Source organism: Anabrus simplex, chromosome 10, assembly GCF_040414725.1.
Source record: "Anabrus simplex isolate iqAnaSimp1 chromosome 10, ASM4041472v1, whole genome shotgun sequence".
NCBI lineage: Eukaryota > Metazoa > Arthropoda > Insecta > Orthoptera > Tettigoniidae > Anabrus > Anabrus simplex.
Window position 1 is genome coordinate 14,812,520 of NC_090274.1, and position 17,769 is coordinate 14,830,288.

Here is a 17,769-nt window from a genome sequence, read left to right on the forward strand (position 1 = left end):
GTACGCCTCTGTGGTGTAGTGGTTAGGGTGATCAACTGAGTAGAGGGAGGTTTGATTCCCTCCTCAGCCACCCTCGAAGTGGTTTTCAGTGGTTTCTCACTTCCCCTCCAGGCTATTTCCAGGATGCTATCTAACTTAAGGCCACGGCCACTTCCTTCCCTCTTCCTTGTCCTCCACAAGGCCCCCTGTTCAATATAGCAGTTGAGGGGTCCTGGGAGAGGTACTGGTCCTCCTCCCCAGCAGTATCCTCGACCCAAAGTCTCACACTCCAGGACACTGCCCTTGAGGCGGTAGAAATAGGATCCCTCGCTGAGTTCGAAGGAAAGACCAACCCTGGATGGTGGACGAATTAAGAAACGAAGATGAAGAGGTAACCAAGAAAAATGTGTCGAACTTGAACAACTCATACTGTAAATAAATCATAGCATTAGTGGCCTTTTTTAAATTTAACTGATTTTTGTTTCAACAGTTCCAGTCTCACCAACGGCAGTCGTTATAAAAATAACTGCAAAAAGAAGACTTGTCAAGCGGAGAGCGGTAGGACGGGATATAGATGTAAGGACGTTAACTACATCACATTACTCAACAGTCAGTATCTCTGTATTTCCTAGTCCTCTTGACAAAGTAAAATACAGATAAATGTATCTTATCTGGGGATGCACTCTGTTACTCAGGTAGGTTCACTTGAACTGTTTATTAGACATTCATTGATAAATAAAGCATTAAAACAAAGGGTATATAGTTTATTATTACTTGTTATATTGTTGGTTGTTGTTGTGGTTGTCATGTCATCATTTCTTCTTTCTGTAAGACCTGAAACACGCAATAAAAGAAAGACATTAAGAAAATGTATTGTTTCACTAATGTATTTACTGTATCTTCTATAAAGTTACTATAATAAGAGTTATAATTAAAGTGATGCTGTAAAATGACTTTTCTTGTATATTTTTTTAAGTACTGTTAAAAATAACGTATTCAGTATAAGTCCGTAGATACACATAATTCAATTATGTGCTATACAAGCTCAAAAACGGCAATCTCTGTATCTCGAAATAATTTTTAACTCCCGAGGTGATTCGGGATATCGAGGCTCCACTGTAGTTTTATTTCTACAACATAAAAAACATAACCAATCACAGGGGCAAGCTTTTTTAGAGTTGTTTTGGCGTAATGTGGTAACCGTGGTTCGAACTATACTTTTCCTGAAGGAAGTTTAGGAACAACTGTTAACTACAGCCTACAAAGTGCAACGAGCTGTGTATTGACACTCTGGTTGAAAGAAGGAATGACTGTATTCTCACCCGCTTTCACTGTAGGAAAACGTCGACGATATTGCCCTGGTGAAACTGCCCGAGCCTCCTCCACCACCTCCATTTCTACAGCGATAGCAAAGAGGCTGCTGCTGATGTACGTAGTGTGTGGATTGTCGATGAGGTTGTTGTTTTTGTTTTATGTAGAGAACTACTGGAACATGTTTGACAACTGTTTTCACTGGTACGTATACCGGCTGTTCCACAACTTTGACGATTTGTACCCGAGGTTGCGGGTGGGTATACACAGGGAGCCCAAAGATGACTCCTCTACGGCCGCATGATCTTCCACATCCTCCGAGGTGTCCGGAAGACTTTTTGAAGGTAGGAGTTCTCTTCGGCCGGGGTTCCCCTGAAATAAAATAAGGTTTCGAATTAGTTATCCTAAATAGTAAACAACACAGTGTGGCACGAATCATTAAGCACCAGAAATGCTCGAATTGGGCTTGTGAGCCATACCGAGAAATGAGCATCAAACACTAACACACGGTGGGTTTCAGCCTATCCTTGTTCAAGTCGCTCCCCTGGAGAAGTTTATTTCTTCTATTGGCGCTCTCAAGCCGGTCATAAGCCACGCACAGGTTTTAGCAACACCACCTCGCAAAGCACATCTGAATTTGCCCGCGAAGTGATCTGATTGGCTGATTAAGTGACAATGACCCGAGATACCGCCGTACTTTTCTTTCAAATTACACATCCGAATGACCAACGTTCTAAAACTCACATACTCGGTATAAAATAAGAGTTTTATCGGTACATCGCCAGGCTGAATGGCTCAGACGGTTGAGGCGCTCGCCTGCTGACCCCAACTTAGCAGGTTCGATCCTCGCTCAGTGCGGTGGTAATTAAAGGGGCTCAAATACATCAGCCTCGTGTCGGTAGATTTACTGGCACGTAAAAGAACTCCTGCGGGACTAAATTCCGGCACCTCGGCGTCTCCGAAACCGTAAAAGTAGTTAGTGGGACTAAAGCCAATAACATTATTATTATTATTATTATTATTGTACCGGGCGGTACACCTCTACTCTGTTTATTTAAAAGTTGCGCCAGTTGAAACTCCTCTTCTGGAGGAAGGTTGAACTTTATCTATTCTATTAATTCTCTACTTTCTCAGAAGATGTCACCACGTGGAAAATTTTGAGTTTTTGAACTGTGTCACTTTTGATGTGTTTTTGTTTCGCTTGAAGTAAGAAGTGTGAACTTTCTCTTCTAGAGGACACTACTGAAGAATTACAATAGTGCAACCTAGTGCGAAATCAAAGAACTATTTTGTTGGAGAAATTTTTATTTCAAGAGTTTGTTCTTTGTTAAATTTCTTTCTGTCATGGTTTAAGTTGGCTGTATACCCCTCTTTTTCCCCTTATTTTGGATCTAGCCAATCCCGAATTTCTTTAATTAATGTTCCACCAATAATGTGTTTCTTCTTCCTCTTTGTAGGGGTTTCTTTTCCCTAGCCAATAAAGATTTTGTGGGAGGGTGTTTTCTTTCCCCTAACGCCTAGAATCTTCCGCGAGAGGATATAAACTGCTGATTTTGGGGTCTCCGGGCCACTTCTGTTCCATCTTTCAGTGTATTAAGTACATAGCAGGAGGCGGGAAGCGCCTCTTTCTTCTTCAGCCGTTCAACACCAGGTAATGGCCTATTAATAACTTCTTTTCTTGCTAGGTCGGCAGTTTAACACTCGCGGCGGGTTCGAAGCATTTCCATCATGTAACCTTTTCCTAAAATGTAATTACTCTTTTCATCTTTTTCTTGTAAAGCTACATATTGGGATAGAGAGTGCTAACCCTCTCGAGCTCCCACTCACATTTGTTTTGAGGTGAACTTATTTTCTCAAACTATTCGTCGTTTATGTAATGTAAAGTGTTCTTCTCTAAGTCACCTCTGTAGTATGGGATTAGCCCTTGCGTTAGTGGCCCAGAGCCAGATTAGGTTTTAAAAACAAGGTGTATTAGGAGTGCAAGATCGCCTCCTCTCAAATTGTTATTTTAGAGGTCATATAATCAACCTTCTTTTCATGTAATAGACCTCTGTAGGTTGGGTATTTTACCCCTGTGAATACGTCCTTAGAGGACAGCTTGAAGGTAGAGTTTGGTGTGGCCTTTGAGAGGCTTAAATTTTAAGATCGCTCTTTTGAAAATGGAGTGTCATATGCCTCGTGGAGGCTTTTCTGTGTAATTCGGAGCCAGGGGCTCCTAGGGATGAATGGGGTTTTCTGCCCCTCTGTTAAAACTTGTGTTTGTGGTAAAACTGAGCTGATCGCAGAAGTCAGGGCGTGAAGCCCAAAACCTGTAAATATTGTATCTCCCCTTGTTTTGCTACTTTGTACCTGCCATGTCTGTTATTGCTTTGTTTTTGAAAAGAAAATATAACCTAGTTAAATTTTAAATTACTTTTACATTAACTTTGATTCCGTAGTTTGAAACCCATTCACGCCCGCACCTTCTTACGCCTCTACCTACCGCTAAAACACGGTAACAAGTGGTAGCAGAGCGTGGTTGAATGGGTCTCAATTTAGCCCCTTTTGACGGCTAAACATTGCTTTGATTCGAACTCTAACAATTGTCTCAGTTGCTGGAATTTTTGAGTTTTTCAAAATTGTTCTGTCATCATGTCCGGCCCTCGCGATGTTCTCCTCCTTAACTATTTGCGCAAAGAGGAGTTGATATACGAGTTAACTATCAGAAATGTGCAATCTGGAGGCACGGTTGCAATCGACACCAACAAGCTTAGAGAGTCCCTTGATTTGCCCATTTCCATCCCCAATTTGGGAGAGAAAGAAATTGATGACTCTCTTTCCACGATTGTCGAGAATATTACTGGGCTTGCATCGGTAGTCAGCTTTTTTGATGAAAACGATCCATCTCCTAATCAAATTAAGCGTGTGCAAGGCAGGCTGTATCACTTTGCAAATAGAGTTAATGATCTGTTGTCTCTAAAACTGAATGACGTTCAGAGGAAGCAAGCTAATACGCTCCTTGAAACTATTTCTGAATTGTCTAATAAGGTCACTCAATTGCTAACCGGCGAAGCTCCTCCCAAAACTGATCAACCCGCCACGGTGAATGTAGGTAACGAGGAAGAGCCTCCTCAGGGAGACGTCAATAGGATAACCGTTGCTGCTCAAACTATCTCTGCCCCATCGAACAACGAATCTGAACGCCGTGCGTCATTGAGTAACATCCGCTCTGAATTAACTTCTTTGCCATTGAAACCTTTAACGACTATGTCACCTGGGTTCAGCAGCTTGCCTCATCCATTGGCAATGTTGCTTAGAGGTATCTCCAAGTTTTCCGTCAACACCACCAGTGACGTAATTTCATTTTTAAGATTTCTAGTGGAATTTCAGGATCATGCCCTTGTGTTTTCTCTTTCCCCATGTCAAATTTTGCAAATTATCTATCCTTATGCTATTGGTGTTCTATCTGACAAAATAGTTAGAGCCATCGCTGAGCAATCTTCTATTGAGGATTTCCATGCCCATTTGCTAGCTAACTTCATCCCAGCTAGGGCCAGGTCCTCCCTTATTCAGAAATACTATTATCGGGTACAGCGCTTGGATGAAAACCTGGCAGACTTCATCCAAGATATTAAGTTTTATACTAGGGTGTTTGCTCTTCACTTCCCTGAGGATCAAATTGTACAAGCTATTGTGGAAGGTATTTCACCATCCTATAGGTCATATTTGTGTTTCGCGGCGTGCCCGCAAACGTTCTCGGAACTTGAAGCATTGGCAGTCTCAGCGGAAGGAGTTAGATACGCCGATTCTTTGCGTGTCGCGAAAGAACCCCCGCCTTCCTTTAGTAACACTCGGCCTCCACCTCGCCGACCAGTCGATCCCCGTAAATGTTATGCTTGCGGGTCGCCTGACCATCTGCGGAATAAGTGTCCTCTGATCAAGTCAAGTGGGACAAGGAATGGAGCAGGGTCATCACAAGGCTGTTTTAAGTGTGGGGCCTTCTCACATATCGCCAAGAATTGCCCAAACTCAAATAGCACCCCCTCCTGCTCAACTTCTGGTGCAAATTCCAGCTATGCCAATAATAAAAAGTGACTAGTGGCGTCGGCTGAGCCGACTAATCCATCTTCCCGAGACTCAGCCCCTAGTAAACAGGTTGTAAATGCAGAGAACGACCTGCCTTCAAATTCATCTTTTGAATGCCCTAAAGAGTGTCTTAGGATTGCGGCGGATACCCCCGCACCTGTTCCTTTTCTTAAGATTGAGTTAAATAACGAGCCTATAACAGCTCTCTTAGATTCAGGCAGTGTTTGTTCCATTATTTCGGCTGATTGGTATTCTAAATTGAAATCTGTTTGTAAACTCCCTGACTATGACTCATCTCCTGTTAAATATGTTTCGGCTAATTCATCTCCATTAGAAATTCTAGGTTCCTTACATGTCAAAATTCGGGTTTTTAAATTTACATGGAAGATCAAATTGTTTGTGGCCAAGCGTTTGTCTTGCCCCATCATATTGGGAGCGGACTTCATTTCTCACACTGGTCTTGTGCTCGATCTCCAGAGTAGGTCGTGCACATTCAAATTTGCGTCCAATTGTAGAATTCCCTTGTTAAAGTGTAATTCTGTATCATGTTCATCTATTTCGCCTACCCAGGATGAGATGTTGTTAGACCTTAGACATCTACCTGAGGAGCAGGCTGATAGTATTCGGAAACTGTGTCAGTCGTTTCCCGAGGTGTTCTCTGATACTCTTGGTGTTACTGACCTTATTGAATACAAAATTGAGGTCACGGATTCTATTCCTGTCCGTTTTCCACCGTATAGGCTATCTCCACCTAAAATGAAGGCTCTGAAAGAAATCATCGATCAGATGTTGAAGGATGGTATTATTAGGCCCTCTAAGTCAGCGTATTCATCGCCTATTTTTCTAGTCCCGAAACCCCAAGGAGGCTTCAGGCCTGTCATTGATTACAGGGCTCTCAATCGGAAGGTGGTGTTGCAATCTGTGCCCCTTCCCGACCTTCATTCTTGCTTTTCATGGTTTCGAAAGGCCAAGTTCTTCACTATCTTGGACTTGAATCAGGCCTATAATCAAATTCCCCTTGCCGAGGAGTCTAAACATCTTACAGCGTTTGCCACGGACTGGAATTTATACGAATACAACCGCGTGCCTTTCGGGCTCCCCACGGGGGCAGCTGTGCTCACTAGGCTACTAGATAGGGTCTTCTCCGACATCAAATTTGAGTACTTATATCACTACTTGGATGATGTCGTCGTATTTTCCGAGACTTTTGAAGAACATCTAGATCATTTGCGAGAAGTTCTCGATCGCCTTCGTAAGGCTGGGTTAACTGTTAAGTTGTCCAAGGTTGCCTTTGCTAAGCCCTCTATGTCATTCCTGGGGCATATTGTGTCTCCCGATGGGGTAGCTGTCGATCATTCTAGAACACAGGCCATCCGTGATTTTAAACCTCCTAAGGACATCAAAGGTATCGCTAGATTCATTGGTATGGTGAATTTCTTCAGGAAGTTTATTCCTAACTTCGCTAATAGAGCGGCGCCCTTAAACCTTCTTCGTAGGAAAGGCATCAAATTCGAGTGGGGACCTTCTCAACAAGCCGCTTTCGAAGATCTTAAATTAGCTCTCTGTAATGCCCCTGTACTTGCTATGCCTGATTTCTCGAAGAAATTCATCGTCCAAACGGACGCGTCGTCGTCAGCTGTAGCTGCAGTCCTTCTTCAAGAGACTGAACTAGGGAGGCGTCCCATCGCCTATGCATCTAGGACTCTATCGGCTCAAGAAGCCAAGTATTCCATCTATGAGCTCGAAGGGTTGGCAGTCTTATTCGCCTTAGAAAAGTTCCGTCTCTATCTGGAACATGTCAAATTCGACCTGGAGACAGATAATCAAGCCTTAAGCTGGGTCTTAGGTAGGCCGCGTCGTACTGGTCGTATAGCCCGTTGGGCCATCCGTATTTCTGCCTTCCAATTTGATGTACGACATATCAGAGGTACCGAAAATGTTGTTGCTGATGGACTCAGCCGTATGTTTCACAACGACGTAGAGACCCACGAACCGGTCGACAGTTCATCACCTTCCGAGTCCATACTATCTGGTGTGAATGCCATCTTAACAGATGCTCCCATGCTTTTTAGGGATATTGAGAAATACCAACGTGAAGATCGGACGCTGGCTCCTATAATGGAAACCCTTTCTTCTGGGGAACATGCTGTCCCTTATGTTCTGAGGAATGGTGTTCTATGTTGCCCTTCGAGGCATGATAAGTTGATGAAAGTTGTTGTTCCAGCGGTTCTTGTACCTATGATCTTCAAATACTATCATGAGACCCCATTGGGGGGGCATCTGGGTATCTTTAAAACTCGTGAAAAGATTCGTGAAATGTTCATCTGGAAAGGTATGGACGGTGAAATCCGTGAACTTGTAAAAGCTTGTAAATCTTGTTTGCTCAGTAAACCCACCATGTCCACTAAAGTAGGCCTTTTGTCTTCTCATCAAGCGTCGCGCCCCATGGAACGCCTGTATATTGATTATGTGGGACCCTTCCCCCAGTCAAAGGGCAATGCCAACAAGTTCATCCTTGTGTGTGTAGATGGTTTTACAAGATTTTCCTGGTTATTTCCGACTAAGCTGGCTACCGCTCAGTCAACCATTACTTGCTTAAATTCTATTTTTGCTTCTTTTGGTCCGTGTCAATATATTGTATCTGATAATGCTAAGGCTTTTACATCTAATTTATTTCGTAAATTCTGTTTTGACTTGTCCATCTCTCATGTAACTACATCTGCTTATTATCCGCAACCATCTCTGGCTGAACGGGTTAACCGTAATCTCAGGTCCGCACTCATTGCCTATCATCATGAAGATCCTTCCAGGTGGGACACGTCCCTGCATTGGATAGCTTTTGCTTTGAATTCGGCGGTTCATGAATCTCACAAGTTTACTCCAGCTTCCTTGATGTTCAAGTTTGTTCCCAACTCGCCGCTCTCTAACCTCTGGTCTTTGAATGACATTCTACCCGAGACAATAGATCCGGATAACATTAAAGATCTTTGGAAGAAGGCTAAAGCCAATCTTAAAGTGTCTCATGAAAAGGTTAGGGAAAGGTATGATCGTGGACGGAGACCCACCACCTTGAAGGTAGGTGACCAGGTTATGGTCAAAAATTTTGTTCCCGCGGGCAAGCTTGCCCCCAGATTTCATGGGCCTTGTATCATTCTCGATTTTCTTACGCCGGTTACCTTATTGCTAAGTAATCCAGCCACCGAGAGGATATTTAGAGTTCACCTGTCCCAGGTGAAACCGGTGTAATTTCTGTGTTAACTTGCTTCATATTATGTTGAAAGGATATGAAGGTTATATTTTTTTTTGAGTTTCACTTTTAAGGCATTCTGCCCCTTCTGTAATATTTTGGTTTTAGATGTAAGCCTTTTGTAAAACCCACCCCGATCCGTTAAACTGCCATCCTGTTCTTGCCACGGCCATTACCACGCTCCCGTCTCCTGCTTCACCTTACACTGTGGCTTCATAATAGTAAATGCCATGGATATCTACACGCCGCTGGCCCCTCAACCTCTCCACAAGCCTGTACCCTCAAAGAAGATGATAGTCCAACACAATTCTGCCGCCTAGCTTTAATGTTTCAGCGCCCCCGCAGCCGCGCAGCGCCGTGCAGCGACTGGGGAGGGGGATGGGCCCCCTCCTCTCCAGCGAGGACGACATGTGCACGGCGAGCCGGAGCTCTCCCCCCGGCCAAGGCTGATGTGCGGCGCACGACCTGCTACATGCCCGCAGCCTGTATCTGTTCACCGCGGGCGCGGCGTACTTCAACACCTCTGCTCCCCTCATAGTGCGGGCGAGCGGTATCTCAGGGTACTTAAGGGGTCCGAGCGGCCTCCTTTTGGACGCAAGCTGCAACGGCCGGTCCGGCCATCCAACTTCATTAACATCAACTACATGGACAGTTACTATAAGAGATAACTACATTTGGGAATTTAACAACAATATTTGGTGGACATTGCAAAACTTTTCTTCACTTTTAAGCATTAAAGGTTTATCTTCAGAAATTCAACTACTACAAACAGAAAGACTTTACTGCACCTGCAACAACAAAATTTTGAAATTGAAACCAACCAAATTACTAAAATCTTATAAATGCTTCCGCAATTAATCTTAATATCAACATCATTACTTGGACTTTGTTTCAAACTGATTTCATGTGTCACCCCTGGAGGAACTTTTGGGGGGGGGGGGAGGTCTGTACCGGGCGGTACACCTCTACTCTGTTTATTTAAAAGTTGCGCCAGTTGAAACTCCTCTTCTGGAGGAAGGTTGAACTTTATCTATTCTATTAATTCTCTACTTTCTCAGAAGATGTCACCACGTGGAAAATTTTGAGTTTTTGAACTGTGTCACTTTTGATGTGTTTTTGTTTCGCTTGAAGTAAGAAGTGTGAACTTTCTCTTCTAGAGGACACTACTGAAGAATTACAATAGTGCAACCTAGTGCGAAATCAAAGAACTATTTTGTTGGAGAAATTTTTATTTCAAGAGTTTGTTCTTTGTTAAATTTCTTTCTGTCATGGTTTAAGTTGGCTGTATACCCCTCTTTTTCCCCTTATTTTGGATCTAGCCAATCCCGAATTTCTTTAATTAATGTTCCACCAATAATGTGTTTCTTCTTCCTCTTTGTAGGGGTTTCTTTTCCCTAGCCAATAAAGATTTTGTGGGAGGGTGTTTTCTTTCCCCTAACGCCTAGAATCTTCCGCGAGAGGATATAAACTGCTGATTTTGGGGTCTCCGGGCCACTTCTGTTCCATCTTTCAGTGTATTAAGTACATAGCAGGAGGCGGGAAGCGCCTCTTTCTTCTTCAGCCGTTCAACACCAGGTAATGGCCTATTAATAACTTCTTTTCTTGCTAGGTCGGCAGTTTAACACTCGCGGCGGGTTCGAAGCATTTCCATCATGTAACCTTTTCCTAAAATGTAATTACTCTTTTCATCTTTTTCTTGTAAAGCTACATATTGGGATAGAGAGTGCTAACCCTCTCGAGCTCCCACTCACATTTGTTTTGAGGTGAACTTATTTTCTCAAACTATTCGTCGTTTATGTAATGTAAAGTGTTCTTCTCTAAGTCACCTCTGTAGTATGGGATTAGCCCTTGCGTTAGTGGCCCAGAGCCAGATTAGGTTTTAAAAACAAGGTGTATTAGGAGTGCAAGATCGCCTCCTCTCAAATTGTTATTTTAGAGGTCATATAATCAACCTTCTTTTCATGTAATAGACCTCTGTAGGTTGGGTATTTTACCCCTGTGAATACGTCCTTAGAGGACAGCTTGAAGGTAGAGTTTGGTGTGGCCTTTGAGAGGCTTAAATTTTAAGATCGCTCTTTTGAAAATGGAGTGTCATATGCCTCGTGGAGGCTTTTCTGTGTAATTCGGAGCCAGGGGCTCCTAGGGATGAATGGGGTTTTCTGCCCCTCTGTTAAAACTTGTGTTTGTGGTAAAACTGAGCTGATCGCAGAAGTCAGGGCGTGAAGCCCAAAACCTGTAAATATTGTATCTCCCCTTGTTTTGCTACTTTGTACCTGCCATGTCTGTTATTGCTTTGTTTTTGAAAAGAAAATATAACCTAGTTAAATTTTAAATTACTTTTACATTAACTTTGATTCCGTAGTTTGAAACCCATTCACGCCCGCACCTTCTTACGCCTCTACCTACCGCTAAAACACGGTAACAATTATTATTATTATTATTATTATTATTATTATTATTATTATTATTATTATTATTATTATTATTATTATTATTATTATTATTATTATTATTATTATTATTACTATTTGTACCGGGCGGTACACCTCCACGCCGCGAATTCAAATATTGCGCCAGTTTAAACTCCTCTACAGAAGAAGTTTGGAACCTTGAAAACTGAACTAATTCTACTATTTCTTGATGTCACTACTGTAAATTTGGTAATCTTGTAGTGTTCTGAACTGTGTCTATTTTGATTTGTGTTTGTTTATTCCGTATCAAGAAGTGTGGGCATTCTCTTCTAGATGGCACTACTTAAGAACTATAATTGTGCACCCTAGTGCGAAGTGAAGGAACTGGTTTTTTTTGAAGAAAATTGGTATTCATAAGTTTGTTCTTTGTTAAATTTCTTTCAGTCATTTTTTGGGTTGGCAGTATAACCCTTCTCTTTCCGCTTGTTTTGAATTTAGCCAATCCCAAATTTCTCTAATTAATTTTTGACCAATAACGTATGTCTTCTCCGATATGGAGATGTTGCTTTAAGCTATCCAATAAAGTTGAGGGGGGGTGTGGGTACTCATTCTTGAAAGGTCTCGAATGTTCCACGAGGGTATTTAAACTGCTGATTTTCTTGTCTCGGTGCCACTTCATCGACATCTTGCTTAGTGTGTGATTATGTAGCAGGGGGCGGGAAGCGCCTCTTTCTTCGGGCAGCAGTTCATCCACAAGGTAATGGCCGTTTAATAACTTTTTCTTGCTAGCTCAGCGGTTTAACCCTTGGAGCAGGTTCGAAGCTTTTCTCATGTAACCTATCTTTAAAATGTAATAGACATTTGGTAAAAATTCCGTCTCTTTAACTACAAATTGGGATAGAGAGTGCCTAACCCTCTCGAGCTCCCACTCATATTGTTTTGAGGTGACTACGTTTTCATAACCGTTTTTCTTCTCTTCATATTGTAATAGAGTTTTCTTAACGTGTCACCTCCTTAGTATGGGATTAGCCCTTGCATAAGCGGCCTAGTGCCAAGTAGGTTTCAAAAGTGTATTAGGAGTGCAAGCTTCGCCTCCATTCTATTTTGTATTATGGGCCAGTAACTTAACCTGATGTTTTATTTTCCTCATGTAAAGGCCCTGTAGGTTGGGTATCAAATACCCCTGTTTCTTGGTGTGCCTTAAGGGCAGATAGAAATGGAGTTTGTTGTAGCCTTTGATAGGCTTGTCAAATTGAGAGCGGGTCTGCTCTTTTTCTTTACGTTGTAATTAGGAGCAAGTGCTCCTTGTACTTAGGGGTTTTCTGCCCTTTAGCCATTGTGGTGGTGAGCTGAGAGCTCAGAAATTAATCTTGGGGCTCGAAGCCCAAATCTTGTAACTACTGTAATTTCTTAAATTATTTTCCTGCTACTTGGTACCTGTTACTCTGTTGTTGTTATCTGTTGATTTTGAAAAGAAAATATAACCTTTGTTAAAGTTTTAAATTAACTTTACTTTCGTAAGTTGAGACCTATTCCAACCAGCACCTTCTTTCACCTCTGCAAATCCACAAAACATCGTAACACTATTATTATTATTATTATTATTATTATTATTATTATTATTATTATTATTATTATTACCATCATCTGTACATTGATCAGAACTTAAAATGAGTGGCATTTCCGTAATCGGCCATGTCCACAGTAACAAGGAAATGTATTGTTTTAAATTTTCGGTGGTCTCTGTCTGCAAAGATCGCTTGAAGAATAAACCAAGAGGGAGTAGATTTGGTGGTGATCACTGTTTTAAGTGGAAGTACAACAAGGCAACCATCCTCTATATAACACTAATTAGAGAGAAAAATCGAACGACCGAGCTCGATAGCTGCAGTCGCTTAAGTGCAGTCAGTATCCAGTATTCGGGAGATAGTAGGTTCGAATCCCACTGTCGGCAGCCCTGAAGATAGTTTTCCGTGGTTTCCCATTTTCACAGCTGGGGCTGTACCTTAATTAAGGCCATGGCCGCTTCCTTCCCACTCCTACCCATTTCCTATCCCATCGTCGCCATAAGACATATCTGTGTCGGTGCGACGTAAAGCCAATAGCAAAAAAAAAAAAAAAATAGAACGCATCCGACACTTCGAAAAATGAAGGTATCAGCTAAAGGAAGACAAGGACCACGAAGGGCGTGAAATGAAAGACTCCTTAGGTCTGGAATGCTCTAATACTGTCGGGGTCGGAAAAAAGCAAGAGTTGGCCAAGGAAGGTCGGATAGGATAGATGAAAGTGAGGAGTCGGGTACAAGTCAGTGGAAGCAAGGGCACGGTTGTCACCAATCCACTCTCCAAAGACGAGAGCCATGGTACCCCATTTAGTCGCTTCTTGCGACAGGCAGGGGATACCGTGGGTGTTATTCTACCGCCATCATAGAGTGGGAAGGAAACTGAATGTGAAGGCCTACAATATAGAACGCTTATAAAACCGATCAACAATAACATTACATTGACCATTGTTGTGAATTGTCTCTTCTGCTGCCACTCGTCTCTGATAGATGCTGGGGCTGTACCTTAATTAAGTCCACGGCCGCTTCCTTCCCACTCCTAGCCCTTCCCTGTCCCATCGTCGCCATAAGACATATCTGTGTCGGTGCGACGTAAAGCAACTAGCAAAGAAAAGAAAAAATATTTCCTCCCTACCGACATGCTCATTTTCATATCATACTCCGAGCGGAATTGCCAGGCAAGTGAGTTCGAACCCCGCCGTCGACTGTCCTCGGAATGGTTTCCCTTAGAGGGAAATACCGGGACAGATCCTAGGCATCATTTCATCTTCATTAACTCTTCAACCGACGCTGATGTCAGAAAGGGCACCCGGCCGTAAAATATACTATATAAATTATGCTCGCGTCATTCCCGACCCCGTATCAACGGGACTAAAACTCCCTACATCTATTTTCACGGATTCCATAAAAGTGCAACCTTGGCATGTTTTTGTAAGCTATCAAAAAATAGTGGTATGTTTAACTATATGAACAGTACATATTATACAAAGTCAAATCTAGTGATTACATATTTTTAAAATCATTATTATTAAAGGTTAGATGCAGTTTTTGACGTTTTAAAAAGGAGAAATAGTAACAATATTAACGCTAGATTTTGTCTTAAGTTTATCTCGAATTTTAAATATCGTTCCAATGTGCATGTAATAATAAATAACAATACACGGAGTTTCAGAATTATTTACAGGAAGTCGTTAAATTTGTTCATGAGCTCTAATGCTTAATTTCTGTTGCAGGGAGCAGCCTCACTGTATCAGGTTTCGCCGGGCGATGGTCACTGCGTGAGGAGTCTATTATATAGACCAGGGATTTCCAAATGGCGGCCCGCGGGCCGCATGTAGCCCGCGAAGCTATTTTTGCGGCCCGCGAGAGCACTGTAAGAAATAATGTGAAGAAAAAATCACAAACATTTTTATTAACTCGTTCGATATGAATTTTTATACACCTTAATAGACCCAAGTCAGAACTAATTATTCTTTAATACAAGTTCATCTTTTCAACTATTCATTTGCTCTCAACAGATAACTTTGGATTTTAAAACATTTAAAATCCAAATTTCAAGTATTAATGTTATTTTTGCGTCCCACTGACTACTTTGGATGGTTTCGGAGACGCCGAGGTGTCGAAATTTTGGCCCACAGGAGTTCTTTTACGTGCCAGTAAATCTACCGACACGAGGCTGTCGTATCTGAGCACCTTCAAATACCACTGGACTGAGCCAGGATCGAACCTGCCAAGCTGGGGTCAGAAGTCCAGCGCCTCAACCGTGTCAGCCCGGCTCCAAATGTCACTCTTTTATGCAATTTTAAAATGTGTTAAGCAATTAAAATGATCAAACCCTCCTTTCAATTGAACTATGCATATTATCTCATAATGGTGCTTCTCTACTATTTGCAGAATTTTACGAAAATTGGCCTATTCAAGTGCGGCCCGCGACCATGACTAAGGTTTCCAAAATGGCCCTCGAGCCCTTACAAATTGGAAACCCCTGATATATACCATAGCCTGTACAATATTTATTTCCATAAAACAGATTTTTTCACAGGGCCAACGGCACTCCGGTAGCGTGTCGACCGCTGGCCGTCTATTCTTAACTTGTCATTAATTTGTTTATAAGTCTCTATATGGTTTCGTAGGCTTAGGCTATTACGGATTTGAACTTTGTATTGGGCCAAGGCGTGTATAGTTCAATAAATCCTAAATCCACTCTAATGCTTCATTTGCTCATTTATACAAACAATCTTACTTTAATTTGTCCTTATATACTATTTATTATCTCGTCTAATCTTATAAGTATTTTGCTCAGTTATAATGTTTTATGTCAACTGTGTAATACGCGCTATAATTCTTGTAACAACCGTTACATTCATAATAGTAAAATAATAAGAAAAATAGTGATTTTCATTTTCATGAATTTATGTTTTGTTTTTCTAGAGTTTCTTTGGTCTGCAATAAAGTTTGTAAGTTTCTACTAATTGTCATCTCACAGAGTTAATGATTTTTCACCATCTACTGTATATCAATAATGTGGGTTGCATTCGTGTAACACCCGTTACAGTACCGTTTTTTCTAATATTTAAAATGCTGGGAAAATATTTATTTCAGAAAATAATAGCCCATACCTATAGTACACACAAAAGAAAGAGAGAGCTATCTTTTGCAATTGATGAGATTTTGACCAATTGTTCATTCATTCTCCAAATTCAACCTTTTAACTGTTCAAGATTAATACCCGTTACTATGGAATGCCTGTTTTCAAGTTCCAAGACATTAGACTGCAGGCTTTCAAAACATTTTTCCGTTAAGACCAAGTAATCAGCATAGGCCTCATATAATGATAATAATAATAATAATAATAATAATAATAATAATAATAATAATAATGTTATTTGTTCCACTAACTACTTTTACGGTTTTCGGAGATGCAGAGGTGCCGGAATTTAGTCCCGCAGGAGTTCTTTTACGTGCCAGTAAATCCACCGACACGACGCCGACGTATTTGAGCACCTTCAAATACCACCGGTCTAAGCCAGGATCGAACCTGCCAAGTTGGGTTCATTATATTCTACCCTAGTAGAGAACTGTAACAACAATATGTGAATTTTTGATGACTTTACACCTCTAAAAAGAGACATAGCACGTACCTTCTGGTTGTTCCTGAACGGTGATCCCTGCTACCAGCAAGGGAAGTAAGAACATTCCAGCTAAAAGCTTCATGATGTATCAAGTAATCATCAGACACGCACAGCATGACTTTTATAGTCTCGTCTTCACTTGTGATTTCCTGAACAGGCGTGGGAAGTTAAATACTATCATCAAAACAGGTACATTTAAACACAAGTACGAAAGGCTTAGCCAGCACGAGGATGTAAACAACAGGGAATTTTCGCAATCATTATTAACTTTATCTTGAAAACCCTAATTTACATTCAACAACGGATACGTATTTATACATTCCACTTCTATTCTCGGCAATGTATTTATGTCGTCATGTCTCCAATTGTCGTTATGAAAATATTTCAAGTTTCTTTCGTTTCTTCACCTAGCACCTACGTATCTGCAAGTGCAGTGTATCAAATAATATTCTTATGTACAACTATTATACACTTCACTGGAGGGTTCTCGCAGAAGGTAAGGTTTTTCAGAGGAAATTATATATTTGTAGAAAGCAAGGAATTAATGGAAGTGAATAAGGAGATGTGATGCGAACCCATTCATATAATATTCAATGGTTATTTAAAGCTTACTTCACAATTTATTTACACTCTTTTTAGCTTTCTTTGTTGTTTATTGGTATTTTGTGAGTACTGCCTTGTAACCAACACATATTTATCTCCGGCTTTTGAATTATATCCATGAACAAAATTGACGCAATAAACCGCTGAATTTCACAAGAGTTGTATTCTTTCCAAAATCGTGTCATATGCGGAGAGGTGGTGGTGTTGATTCTTGTTTCAAGAGGAAGTACAACCAGGCAACCATCTTCTATATAAAACTAATCAGAGAGGAACAAAAGTGGAAAAGATCCGACACTTCGAAAAATGAAGGTATCGGCCAAAGAAAGACAAGGGCCACGAAGGGCGTAAAAATGAAAGACTCCCTAGGCCTCGAGTGCCCTAATACCCTCGGGATCGGGAAAAACAAGAGTTGAGGTCGGATAGGATAGATGAAAGTGAGGAGCCTGACATAAGTAAGTGGAAGCAATGCCAGGACTCAGCTAAGGGCACCGTGGTCGCCAACCCACGCTCCCAAGTTGAGAGCCTCCGGCGTCCCGTTTAGTCGCCTCTACAACAGGCAGGGAATACCGTGGGTGTTATTCTACTGTCCACGGGGTGTATGAAGAGATTTATTTACAAGTTTTACGACGCACTTTTTAGCATAAGAATTGGTTTCGATTACCTACTACAAAACTTACATCCGTTAGAAATAATTCGAAACAGTCAATCGAACTCACTTCTAAAAATAATACAACCATCACACAAGAATTTCTACTAAATGGAATCATATTAAATCGTGATGTTTTTCAAGGCTAACATATTTTTTTCGTTGCACATCTTCTACCATCACCACTGCCTCCAACATAATACCTTCTTCAATTTCACTATAAATAACAAGAAGGCAGTGGCGGCGATAAGGACCCACAGACACCCCGGGACGGGGGGCGTGCCTTGTGACGGCCCATAACTGTTTCATAATTC

General features: G+C 41.5%; 1 long non-coding RNA gene across 1 annotated transcript in view; it reads right to left on the reverse strand.

Moving 5' to 3' along the window:
• Window positions 1–656: 656 nt before the first annotated feature.
• LOC137502411 (uncharacterized) overlaps window positions 657–17,769 on the reverse strand; it is a 39,397-nt gene continuing 22,284 nt past the window's right edge. Inside the window, exons 3-4 of the long non-coding RNA XR_011018777.1 lie at window positions 1,302–1,662; window positions 657–813 (exon numbers count right to left, since the gene is read on the reverse strand). This is a non-coding gene — a long non-coding RNA (uncharacterized lncRNA). The remainder of the gene's footprint in view (window positions 814–1,301; window positions 1,663–17,769) is intronic.